Source organism: Hibiscus syriacus, unplaced genomic scaffold (genome assembly GCF_006381635.1).
Source record: "Hibiscus syriacus cultivar Baekdansim isolate YM2019G1 unplaced genomic scaffold, ASM638163v2 tig00112289_pilon, whole genome shotgun sequence".
Lineage (NCBI taxonomy): Eukaryota > Viridiplantae > Streptophyta > Magnoliopsida > Malvales > Malvaceae > Hibiscus > Hibiscus syriacus.
Genome location: NW_024063295.1, coordinates 2,036,264 through 2,046,607, shown reverse-complemented (window position 1 = coordinate 2,046,607; position 10,344 = coordinate 2,036,264). Strand labels below are relative to the sequence as shown.

At 35.4% G+C, this 10,344-nt stretch overlaps 2 long non-coding RNA genes and 1 pseudogene across 2 annotated transcripts; 2 read left to right on the top strand and 1 right to left on the bottom strand.

The window, feature by feature from the left end:
• The first annotated feature begins 2,331 nt into the window (after window positions 1–2,331).
• On the top strand, window positions 2,332–4,820 carry LOC120177524. Its single transcript, XR_005521420.1, has 6 exons — window positions 2,332–2,380; window positions 2,628–2,699; window positions 2,809–2,880; window positions 3,433–3,504; window positions 3,608–3,679; window positions 4,745–4,820. It is a non-coding gene; the product is annotated as an uncharacterized LOC120177524 (long non-coding RNA).
• A 665-nt stretch (window positions 4,821–5,485) lies between these two features.
• Window positions 5,486–6,434, top strand: LOC120177525. Its single transcript, XR_005521421.1, has 2 exons — window positions 5,486–5,955; window positions 6,248–6,434. It is a non-coding gene; the product is annotated as an uncharacterized LOC120177525 (long non-coding RNA).
• Window positions 6,435–6,733: 299 nt separating this feature from the next.
• LOC120177523 lies at window positions 6,734–10,344 on the bottom strand (annotated as a pseudogene).

Below are 10,344 nucleotides of genomic sequence, written 5' to 3'. Positions count from 1 at the left end.
GTTCAACTCGACCTCACGACGAGGGAGTCATTCCATATTTCAATCCATATGGACAAATCAATCTTAATATCGGATTTCAACTCTACAACAGGGGATATTCGATATAAACAAAATTTGTGTCTTGTAATCTTTGCTCCATTTTTGTTACATGACAATGAGCAAAGAGGGGCAGCTGAAGACATCAAATTTTGACCTTGGATGGTCCAAATGCAAGATGACATGGCCCAACAATGGCCCAAATATAACTCAACTGGATTAGGGTTTGAACAAAAACCTAGCAAACCTTCAACTCCCACACTGCCGTTTCCTCTTCGAGTTCCACAGCCACACACCACCCACTCCGAAACATTCGTCACAAAGATCATCACCAACAACCAACAGAAGACAGAGTTGATTAGGACTCAAATTAGTTTAAACTAGCATTTTATTTTATGTATAAATAAGCTTGTAATTAGAACACACGGATGGGGGAGATGCAAAAAATACTAGGCACAAAATACTAGCAAAAATCGACCGAATCACTCGAAGCATTGTAACATTTGCGAAAGGAATAAAAAGGTAAAATTTGTTACCTTACTCGCTTCATCGCCCTTGCATGTTTGTCTTTCCGATCTGAAAACTCAAATGCCGATGAAAAGGAGGGATTTTTTTCTTCTTTCTTTCGAAATATTTTTCGTTAGATCTACAACTCCTCGAGGCACGTTTTGAAAAACAAGTGTGATTTTTTAAAACTATACGAGAAGAGCTTTCTAAAAAACTAAATGTTTTCTTATTCGTCGCCGATGAACGGCGGCCGGCAAGGTGGCGTATGGCCTGAAACTGGAAACAAGCGGCGACGTGTTCTTCTGAATGAAGAACACACGAGAGGAAATTAAGAACAGGGGGGTCTCTCTCGGTTTGAAGCATGCAAATGAAGGAAATTAAATTTTTTTTTGAAATAATGTTGGCTTTTATACTACCCGTTATGCGACCCGTGCGACCCGACCCATCAAACCTCAGATCCGAGTGTTTTCACGCGATAATAGGGTAAACTACAATTCCAGTCCCTATGATTTTAAAACGATCCTTTTGATCCCCAAAATCGATTTTTAAACTCCAATTACCTTTTAATTTGGCCACTCTGTTTTCCTTTCCTTTCAATTTAAGCCCTCTTTCGGTTCAAGATCTGGATTTAATTTTAAATTGACCATTGAATTTTTTTTCTTTTGATTTAATCCTTTATATTACCATTTTTAGTACTTGTTTTTTTTTTAAATAATACTTTGCTTATAAGTTGCTATGTATATATATATATTTTTTAAAATGACTACTATTATTAGTGTTTTGTTATTAACGTACAAACATATATATGTATATTTACTTTTTTTTCTATTTTCTATATTCCTTTTTATTATTCTTTTATTCATTTTTTATATATTTATTATTCTATTATTATTATTCCACACATTTTACATTTCATCTTATTTTTTTTATTTTATTCCATCTTCTAAACCCTTTTTCATGCATATCCATTTTTACCTAGTTATTTATTCTCTCATTTCATGTTTCTATTTTTTATGTTCGCATGTGTATGATATTAGTATTATTGTTATTTTCTTTTTATTCTCTTATTTTATTTATTTATTTTACTGTCTTTATTTTATCTATATCTTTTTACTTCTAACATTTTCATCTTTTAAAGGCATTTTCAATCGATCAGAGGTAAGTAATTTGGGTCGTTATTTTTACTTTTTAAGTTAAACTTACAATTTTCTTAATTAAAGACAACTGGAAGTTACACAGTACCGAAAGGGCAGTTCAAGGGTGCTAATCCTTCCTTGACTGTAACCGACTCCCGAATCCGACATATCTTTGGTAAGACGCAGATCATGTAAAAGATAAGGTATCCGATTAACCTATTTATTTTTAAATAAATAATCGGTGGCGACTCCAATCTACATTTTTCAAGTCGAAGCCCAATTCCGGAGCACAACCGAAAGACGGTTGCGACAGACTCCTATTCAAATTAATTCAAAATTCTAATTTTCTTAATAAAATCATAATTGTTTTTTTTTTAAATACCAAAATTTACAAAAATGGTTATGACAGTTTATATTCATTGTTCTTGGTTTCAGTTCCTAATACATGGAATGCCACATGATTAATACATCTTACCTTTTAGGTCGTAATCTTCAAGGGTCCTAGTGTTGACATCTTAATCTTCTTTCCCGTTGTGTCATGTTACTTGTTATTACGAATATTCTATTATCTTAATAAGACCAGATGATATAAAGAAATAAACATATTATGTTATGTACATTCATGGCAGGTTTGCACAAGCTTAATATGTAGAATCTGGAGGTATGTAATGTTACTGCTGCATGCTTGGATTCCATCTCTGGTATGTTCTCATTACTTACCTCCATTGATAGTATAATCGTAAATTTTGTAGCTGTTATACATTGAACATGGTTGTGCCTTCAGATGTAGTGATATGTAGTTCATGGGGGAAACTAGTAGGTGGACGTAATCTCTTAAGCTTCTTCCCTGTGAAGGGGGGATTGGAATTGTAATATGTTATTTAACTAGATACCAGAGAACATATATCATGTTCGGTTAATACTAAAAATTATTTATTCTATGTGCAGCTCTTGTCGCTTTGGCATACTTAAATCCTGGAAGATGTGGCCTAACTGATGATGGATGTGACAAGTTTTCTGGTGAGTTGTGTTTGAATTCTTTTAATCCTTTGATTCTTGAACCATTGTGTAGAACTACTACATTGCAAAGTATAGTTGGAATGTTTACAGTATTTACTACCATTTGCAGGACTTAAGAATTTGAAGGTATTGAACCTGGTATTTAACAATATAACAGATGCATGCATAGTGCACCTAAAAGGTTCTCTCTCTCTCTCTCTCTCTCTGCCCCCCCCCCCCTCTCTTCCAAGTTGCCACTACGTTGTGGTCCTTTTGTTCGACTTGTATTGGCAGGGGATCTGCAATCTCTCTTTTTCTTTTTTTTCTTTTGGCCTTGAGCAACCATTATAGTTTGTGTGAGTTAATGAAATTTTCTAGGTTGTCTTATTGAATTGCTCTGTGACTTTCCATAAAATATGGTGATTGAGACATTCCTATTGTTAAAGTTTGTTACTGTTGATTTGGCACCTAGCACACTAAGGTAAAACTATCCTATGAAACTGTAATGATGGTATTTGCAAATTTAATATTATGTTTTTGGTTTTGAAAATTACTACGCCATTGACTTGAGATCACTAGGTGATAGTTAATGATAGTGTAGTGAGATGATATATAGTTCTTTGAAAGCTTCGTTGGTAAAGTTTAAAAATCTGAAAATAAGTTCTAACTGATTTCTGGTTTATTTTATGTATGTGATTTTGGTGACTTTGAGTAAGTGTTAAGTTTGTTGATCTGGTATATCTTTTCTTTCCAGGATTAACAAATTTGGAGAGCCTGAATTTAGATTCATGTAAAGTTGGGGATTAAGGCCTTGCTCATTTGACAGGTTTACATATCATGTTTCATTTCACACTAGTTAAACTATTGGAGAATCTCCCTTTGCTTTAAAAATTTTCATGACTGAGTTTTATATTGCGATTTATTTTCAGGCCTGTCACTCCTCAAAAGTCTAGAGTTGTCCGACATTGAAGTCGGGAGCAATGGGCTACGGCACCTCTCTGGTTAATAATCTCTATCTTATCATCTTGGACCTCTGTGACATTTTTGGTTCTGAATTCTTGATGTTAGCCACAAACATCATTCGAGTTCAGTGATACATATATTTAAACATATCCTCCCATTAGGTGTGCTTCATAAGGAACATCGTTTGCAGGTTCCTTCAAGATGCTTTCTTAATTGTCTTGTCCTTTTTATGAGTTAACTAGTTCCTAATGAATGTGATTTTACGTGTTCCTTTTTTTTAATTCATTAAATAATTTATTTTTATTTCATGTAATTAATGGAAAGTAATATTATTCTGATTGCAGCACATAATTGAAATATATTAACTATTTTGATAATTAAAGTATGACAACAGTAAAATACTTCAAAGCATTTTGAATGAAAATAACAGTGGAATTCGATTTTTTATCAATTCTTTTGGTTACTAGTTGAATGAAATTGCCTAAATGTTGAATGTTAGAGCATCTATTTTATATGGTCAACGTTATATTATTAAAATATCTGTAAAAGTGTAACTCTAAATTGAAGAAGTTAAATCATAGTGCAAGTGTAATCTAAATACGGATACAAAGTGTAATTTCTGCTTTAATATTTTTTTATTATTCAAGATTTAATAATAAAAATAAAATATTTTTCTAATGTCAAGGTTATAATAAATAATAAAGGGTATTTTTTGTCAGTTCAAAATTTTATCCAAAAATATATTTTCATGCGCGTGTGTGTGTGCGTCTTAACACATTTTAAATGTTTATTTATCTGGATTTCTTTGAGATGTATTGCTCCACTACTATTGCCGTCTGCATATGATGATAATTTGAAGGAGAAATGAGATTTTTTCCCTACTTTCATTTGTTCATTTGTTGCTGGAAGTGAATTTATGGCTTACACGATGACCCTGAAAGCAAGTTGAATTTATATCAGTGGATAGAATTCATTACAGATTTTGGGGCAGTCATATCTTTGTAGTGTTTGCTTCGTGAATGATACTAAAATTACCTATTTCTGAAATATTCACTGCATTAAAATGTGAATACATGATGCTGACTTGTTTCTGCTTTTATTAGGTTTGACTCATCTGGAGACCTTGAATCTGTAATTCACTTTAGTGACTGATAGTGGTCCAAAAAAGTTGTCTGGATTAACAGCTCTTATTTATGGCTTTTGAAACTGGATTTTGTATCTTTGTTGAAGCAGAAGTCTTCTTGCTGGTTTTTATGTTGTAAACGGATGCTGAGGTTTTTTCCCCTTGATTTTTATGTTTACTAGGATGTCTACACCCTGTTTCTTGCCTTGTACTATTAGATAGCCATGTTTGGGATCATAAAATTTGCTGAGCTTTCACCTATGATCATATCCATATATATGAAAACGCCTAATCTTTAGATAAATATATTTAAATAAAGAATATAACTTCAAAGGTGTTCAAACAGATCCTTCATTATAACTTTACTTGTAAAGAATAACCAATGACCTAAAATTCCCATGGTTTCAATTCGTTCTTTTTAGTTTTAAGATGGCATAACACCATTTCATCTATGGCTCTGGGTGTATAGTTGTGCTATCATATGGAAACCAATTTAGTGGTGTCATTCTCCAGTTAGGATGGTGTATCTTTCTGTGATTCATTAAAAATGCCATACCAATTAGCTGCGCAAGGATGTCTTATTGGCTTGATTTATTTTCCCAAAACCAACTCAAAGTGGCTCCGAATTGCTGATGATCTCAATCTATAGATACTGGTGCATCTAGATCTCTTTGGGGCTAGGACTTTAGACAGTGGAACAAATTATTTGCGATGTATGCCAGAAGTATTGACATGGCTTAAGTAACTAAAAATCGAAAGTTGCATGATCATTGTAGCCGTTAACCTATGTTTCCTAGATGTCCTTATTTTTGCTAACTTGGAAAACTTGATTGTTTTGTTTTGCTCATTGGCTCATGAGGATTGATAGAGTTCAGGGGTAACTGAGAAATATAAGTTCCTTTAGATAATGTATTGAGGTGCATATCTCCAACGGTATAGAGTTCTTATGATCTCTGAGTTTCATTGTAGACTTTTCTAACAGTTTTAATGTGTTTATTTTTGTCTTCAAATATTCTTACACCTGCCATTTACATGCTAAAGCGGGCTTCAAGAACCTCCAATCCCTCGAAATATGATGCGGGGGTTTAACTGATGCTGGTGTGAAAAATATCAAAGATCTCCGCTCGTTAATACTACTGAACCTTTCACAAAACTGCAACCTGACAAACAAATCCTTGGAGTTTATTTCAGGTATATTTTGCTTCTACGTCTCAGGGTTTTGTGTTGTTCGTTTTCACCCCGTTTCTAGAACAGACATTACCGTGTTCATACAGAATCCGATACAGTGATGTATACTAAATATGTCTGAAGTCTTTAAGTATACAAGATGAATGGCAGGTCTGAAAATTGATTAATTGAGAGCTGATTTGGTACTGCTATTAGTGGCTACTGGAAGTGAAGATATTCTTGTCGTTTGCTGCGTTCTCTGATGAAGTCACCGAGCTCTTCTGCTGATCGTTCTTGCATTATGTTTTGAATGCAGGATTGACCGCATTGGTGTCGTTAAATGTTTTGAACTCCAACATAACTAATGACGGTTTATCATATTTAAAGCCTCTAAAGAATTTACGGTCGCTATCTTTGGACTCGAGCCAGGTAACCTCCGCCCAAATTAAGAAGCTTCAGTCAGCGGCCCTCCCTAACCTCGTGAGCTCTCGACCGGAATAAAAGCAGGGGGAGGAAAAGTGCAACGCATGCTGTAATTGTAGATAGCTGCTATCAGATGGGGTTAGCTTTCCGGACTACTAGATAAGTGTGTATATTGAAACGTGAAAAGCTGCTTTTGCAATACAAGAAAAAATAGGATCATCATCAACCGAATACAGAATTGTCTTCTTAAAGTTCTTAGTAAAACTACCAAGTTCTTAAAATCAAAAGAAACTTCTGAAACAAACTATAAATTACTGCAATTTAAATAATGAATCCAGCATATATTCTACACTTCTTTGAGGTTGGAGGAAACTGATGAAGGCCAAAGCAGAAACCAACAAAAACACTTGAGATCCCTGCTGCTGCTGCTTCTTCTGCTTCTGCTTCAAGTCATCCCCAAATACGTATTCATAACCTTTTCTTGAAAGGGAATCGCACAACTTCCATGAATCCAACAGTTTCCTTTGAATCTGAAAGTTTAAGGTTGATGTTTGATGTAAAAGAAATAGCAGAAAAAAGAACCCTGCACAAGGGATAATCCTATGCTATTCCTGGAAATAACCGCATACAATTTTCCGAAAACATGGTAAGGGAGGTGAATAAACATGTAATTAAATGTCACAAACCAGTTTAGCAAAGGCATAATGATAAAAAAAAATATCTCGTATTTAATTAAATAATTAAAAATAATCTTTGTTTTTTTATATGGAGTATTCTGATATCTAATGTTTTATTTTAGAGCAAAAAGGCTCTTCTGTGAAATCTGTGGAGGGAATCGTAATCTTTATTTTTTTTTCTGGGGAGTATTTTGGTCTCTAATGCTTTATTTTAGAGCAAAAAGGCTCTTTTGTGAAATCTATGGAGAGAATCATTAATCAACAAACGGTTAACGTTTCAAAATAGGAGATTTTTTGTCTTAAAATAAAACGTTGATGGTTAAAATGTCTAAAAAATAAAGATTAAAATAATTATTTAGTGAGATATTTCTTAAAATAAAATGTCAAGAGAAAATATTTTTTTTAAATAAAGTAGAAGTTGAAACATCTATTCCATTAAAGTGAAAATTTCAAGTGCATGATATGAATTGCAGCAGATTTTATCAGTCTTTTTTTTAACTACAAAAAGAATCAACTTACCTAACTATAATGCAATACTATATCTCACTTCAAATAACATGAACTTAGATGTCTTTTGACCAACTGGAATCCTGGAAGATGCCACTCAAAATCAACATGCAACTCATGCATGATAAATTTTCAAAACACGCCTTCTAAGCAACGGTTCTAGTCGACACGACCGAATCTTGTTCTTCCACTTTTTAGCTTCATACATCTCATTCCATGCCTGTATTATCTCGTCAATCTTAAACCCTAAGCCTGCAAGTGACAAGAGATGTGCTTTCAAGGTTTATGAAGATGTCAGCTATGACACAAAGTTACGAATTTCTAGCTATATTACCTTCCGGTGCGATGTTATTCGAACAATGGTTCTTTACCATAACAGTTATATCTATTGGAGAGACTCCTGCATGCTCGAATTTCTCAATAGCAACCTCCAAACATTCATGCCAGACGGGGAGCCCTAATTTGAATTCCATGATTGAACGTTCATAAAGTATGGTACCCCATAACAGGTTTATCTGAGCACTCAAGTTGATTGCCTGCTCTGCAACTTCATCTGTTGATATATCTTGGAATAAACCGTGCGATCTGGTTTTCTTCAACTGATTTTGTTCGTTGTTTGAGCCTGAAAGTTCACACAGGCGCTGCCTTTGTGACTCCTCCCACATCTGCATACCCCTCTCCATATTTTCTTCGGCGTTGTTATAGAGGTGCAGGACCTTCTCAGAAGGCCATGTTTCCCGATCAACGTTATTTGAGATTGCGAAATGCTAATAAAGTTTTGCCTGCTCAAATTGTTGTTGCCCAAGAGCTAGATGAGCTTCATAGAAATCTGGTTTGATTCTCAGCGCTTCCTCATATCTCTTACCAGCTTTGCTGTATTCTAATTGTGCATGATCATAGGTACTTTTGCTTTGCTCAAGTATGGATTCTCTCGAACCATTTTCGGTAACGTAGACCCTCTTCATAGCTCGGGACATGTGAACGTTTCCCCAGTTGAACAATGCTAATGCTGTCATCTCTTGGAATTTCTCAGCTGCCATGTCGAAAAGGTCCTGGGCCTCTTCACTTGTAACTGTGTCCTCCATGGCCTCAGAATATTGCTTTATACCAAGCTCATGAAGATTCAAGTATTCATCTAAATCAAAGCCAACATGGTTCTTGAATAGTTGAGCAAACTCGATTATCCAATCATCGATGCAACACGAGTCTTTTCCGTTTTCCATAACCGTTCTAGCATCACCGTTTTCAGCAGCCTTACCTCGTTTAATGTCAACATTGTGAACTCCATCACGATTAAATCTCTCGGAGAACGGATCCTGCTTGGAATCAACTTCCACAACATATAGCCTCACAGAACCCTGTGATCCTGCTGCTATTTCAGCCAATCTCAACTCTTCATCACTGGTGATTGTGACTAAATCACCTTCTTCATCTCTGTATTTAACAAGAACCGCTCTCGAGCTAGGAAATCGATCGCGAGTTACTTCCCTTAGTTGCACAAGGCTGCAATTAAGTGGCAACTGAGCCCATCTTATATCTTCACCCAAAATCAACTTCACACTCTTCTTTGGTACTTCCATTTTGCTGCTGATTTTCTCCTCAACAACCTGTTTATCCTCAGCTTTCTTTTGCTCTACGCTTTCATCAACCTTCTTATCCTCGATTTGATCTACAACCATGTCATCCTGAGTTTCACTGATCTTCCTCTTCTCTTTTCTCTTCGACAACTTTCGAAGTTCGTGATGCGCTTGGTGGTTCAACATATTTATCTTCAGCCTTCTTTTCCTCCACAGGCTCATCAACCTTCTTCACCTCAATTAGATCCACAACTATGTCATTCTCGGTTTTTTCTTTAACAACTTTTAAAGCCTGCAACGCGCTTGGCGGTTCAACGTATTCTTCAACCTCGCTGATCTTTTTCTCCGTTTTTTCTTTGACGAGAACCTTCGAAGAACTATGAGGCTCGATGGATTCAAGATGTAATTCAACCGGTACACCTTGTTTCTCAAGTGAACTTCTTACCCTTTCTGAAATCTCTAATGCTATGGTATTACTAGGCTCCATGTTAAGAACTGCATTAACATCTCTGAAAGCTAAATCCAGCCGATTCAGAGACTCAAAACACCTCGATCGTTTTACAAGTGCTTTACTATACTTTGGTGTTACCTCTAGGGCCAAATTACACTCATGGATTGCCTTAGGGTACTCGCTCAGCCCCATCTGCATATAACATGCTGCAATATTGGTCCTTAGATGGCATACATCTATGTGATTCTTGGGAAGCAATTTAAGGGCCTTTTCATATATCATCATTGCTCCTTCAAGGTCCCTTTTCTGAAACAGTCTGTTCCCTTCTTCCTTCAGTTCTCGAGACATGGCGATGAAAACCGCCGTGTCGGAATCATACGATTTTGAACGATTGTCTCGGACTTTGTTTTGCTTCATGTTATTATCACCTGTTTGTCCTGTCTGCTTCTTGTTCTTTCCACCATGCTTCCCCATTGCAAATCCAACAAAAAGAAAATAACTTGAACCAGAACTAGACTCGAACTAGAAACCCGCACAAACAAATCAAATGAAACAAGAAGAAGAAATCAAAACTTTTGACAACTATCACTATGAAGAAAGATTCAAAAAACCAGTTCAAACACACCAGATATGAAATAACTTGTTATACAAGTCAAAAGGTCAACCCCAAAAGCTAAAAACACAAACAACCTCTCACCAAGGATGAAATTAGTTACCAAAGAGACCTTTAACTTCGAAATTTCACCATGAAGAAAGATTAAAAAAACCAGTTCAAATG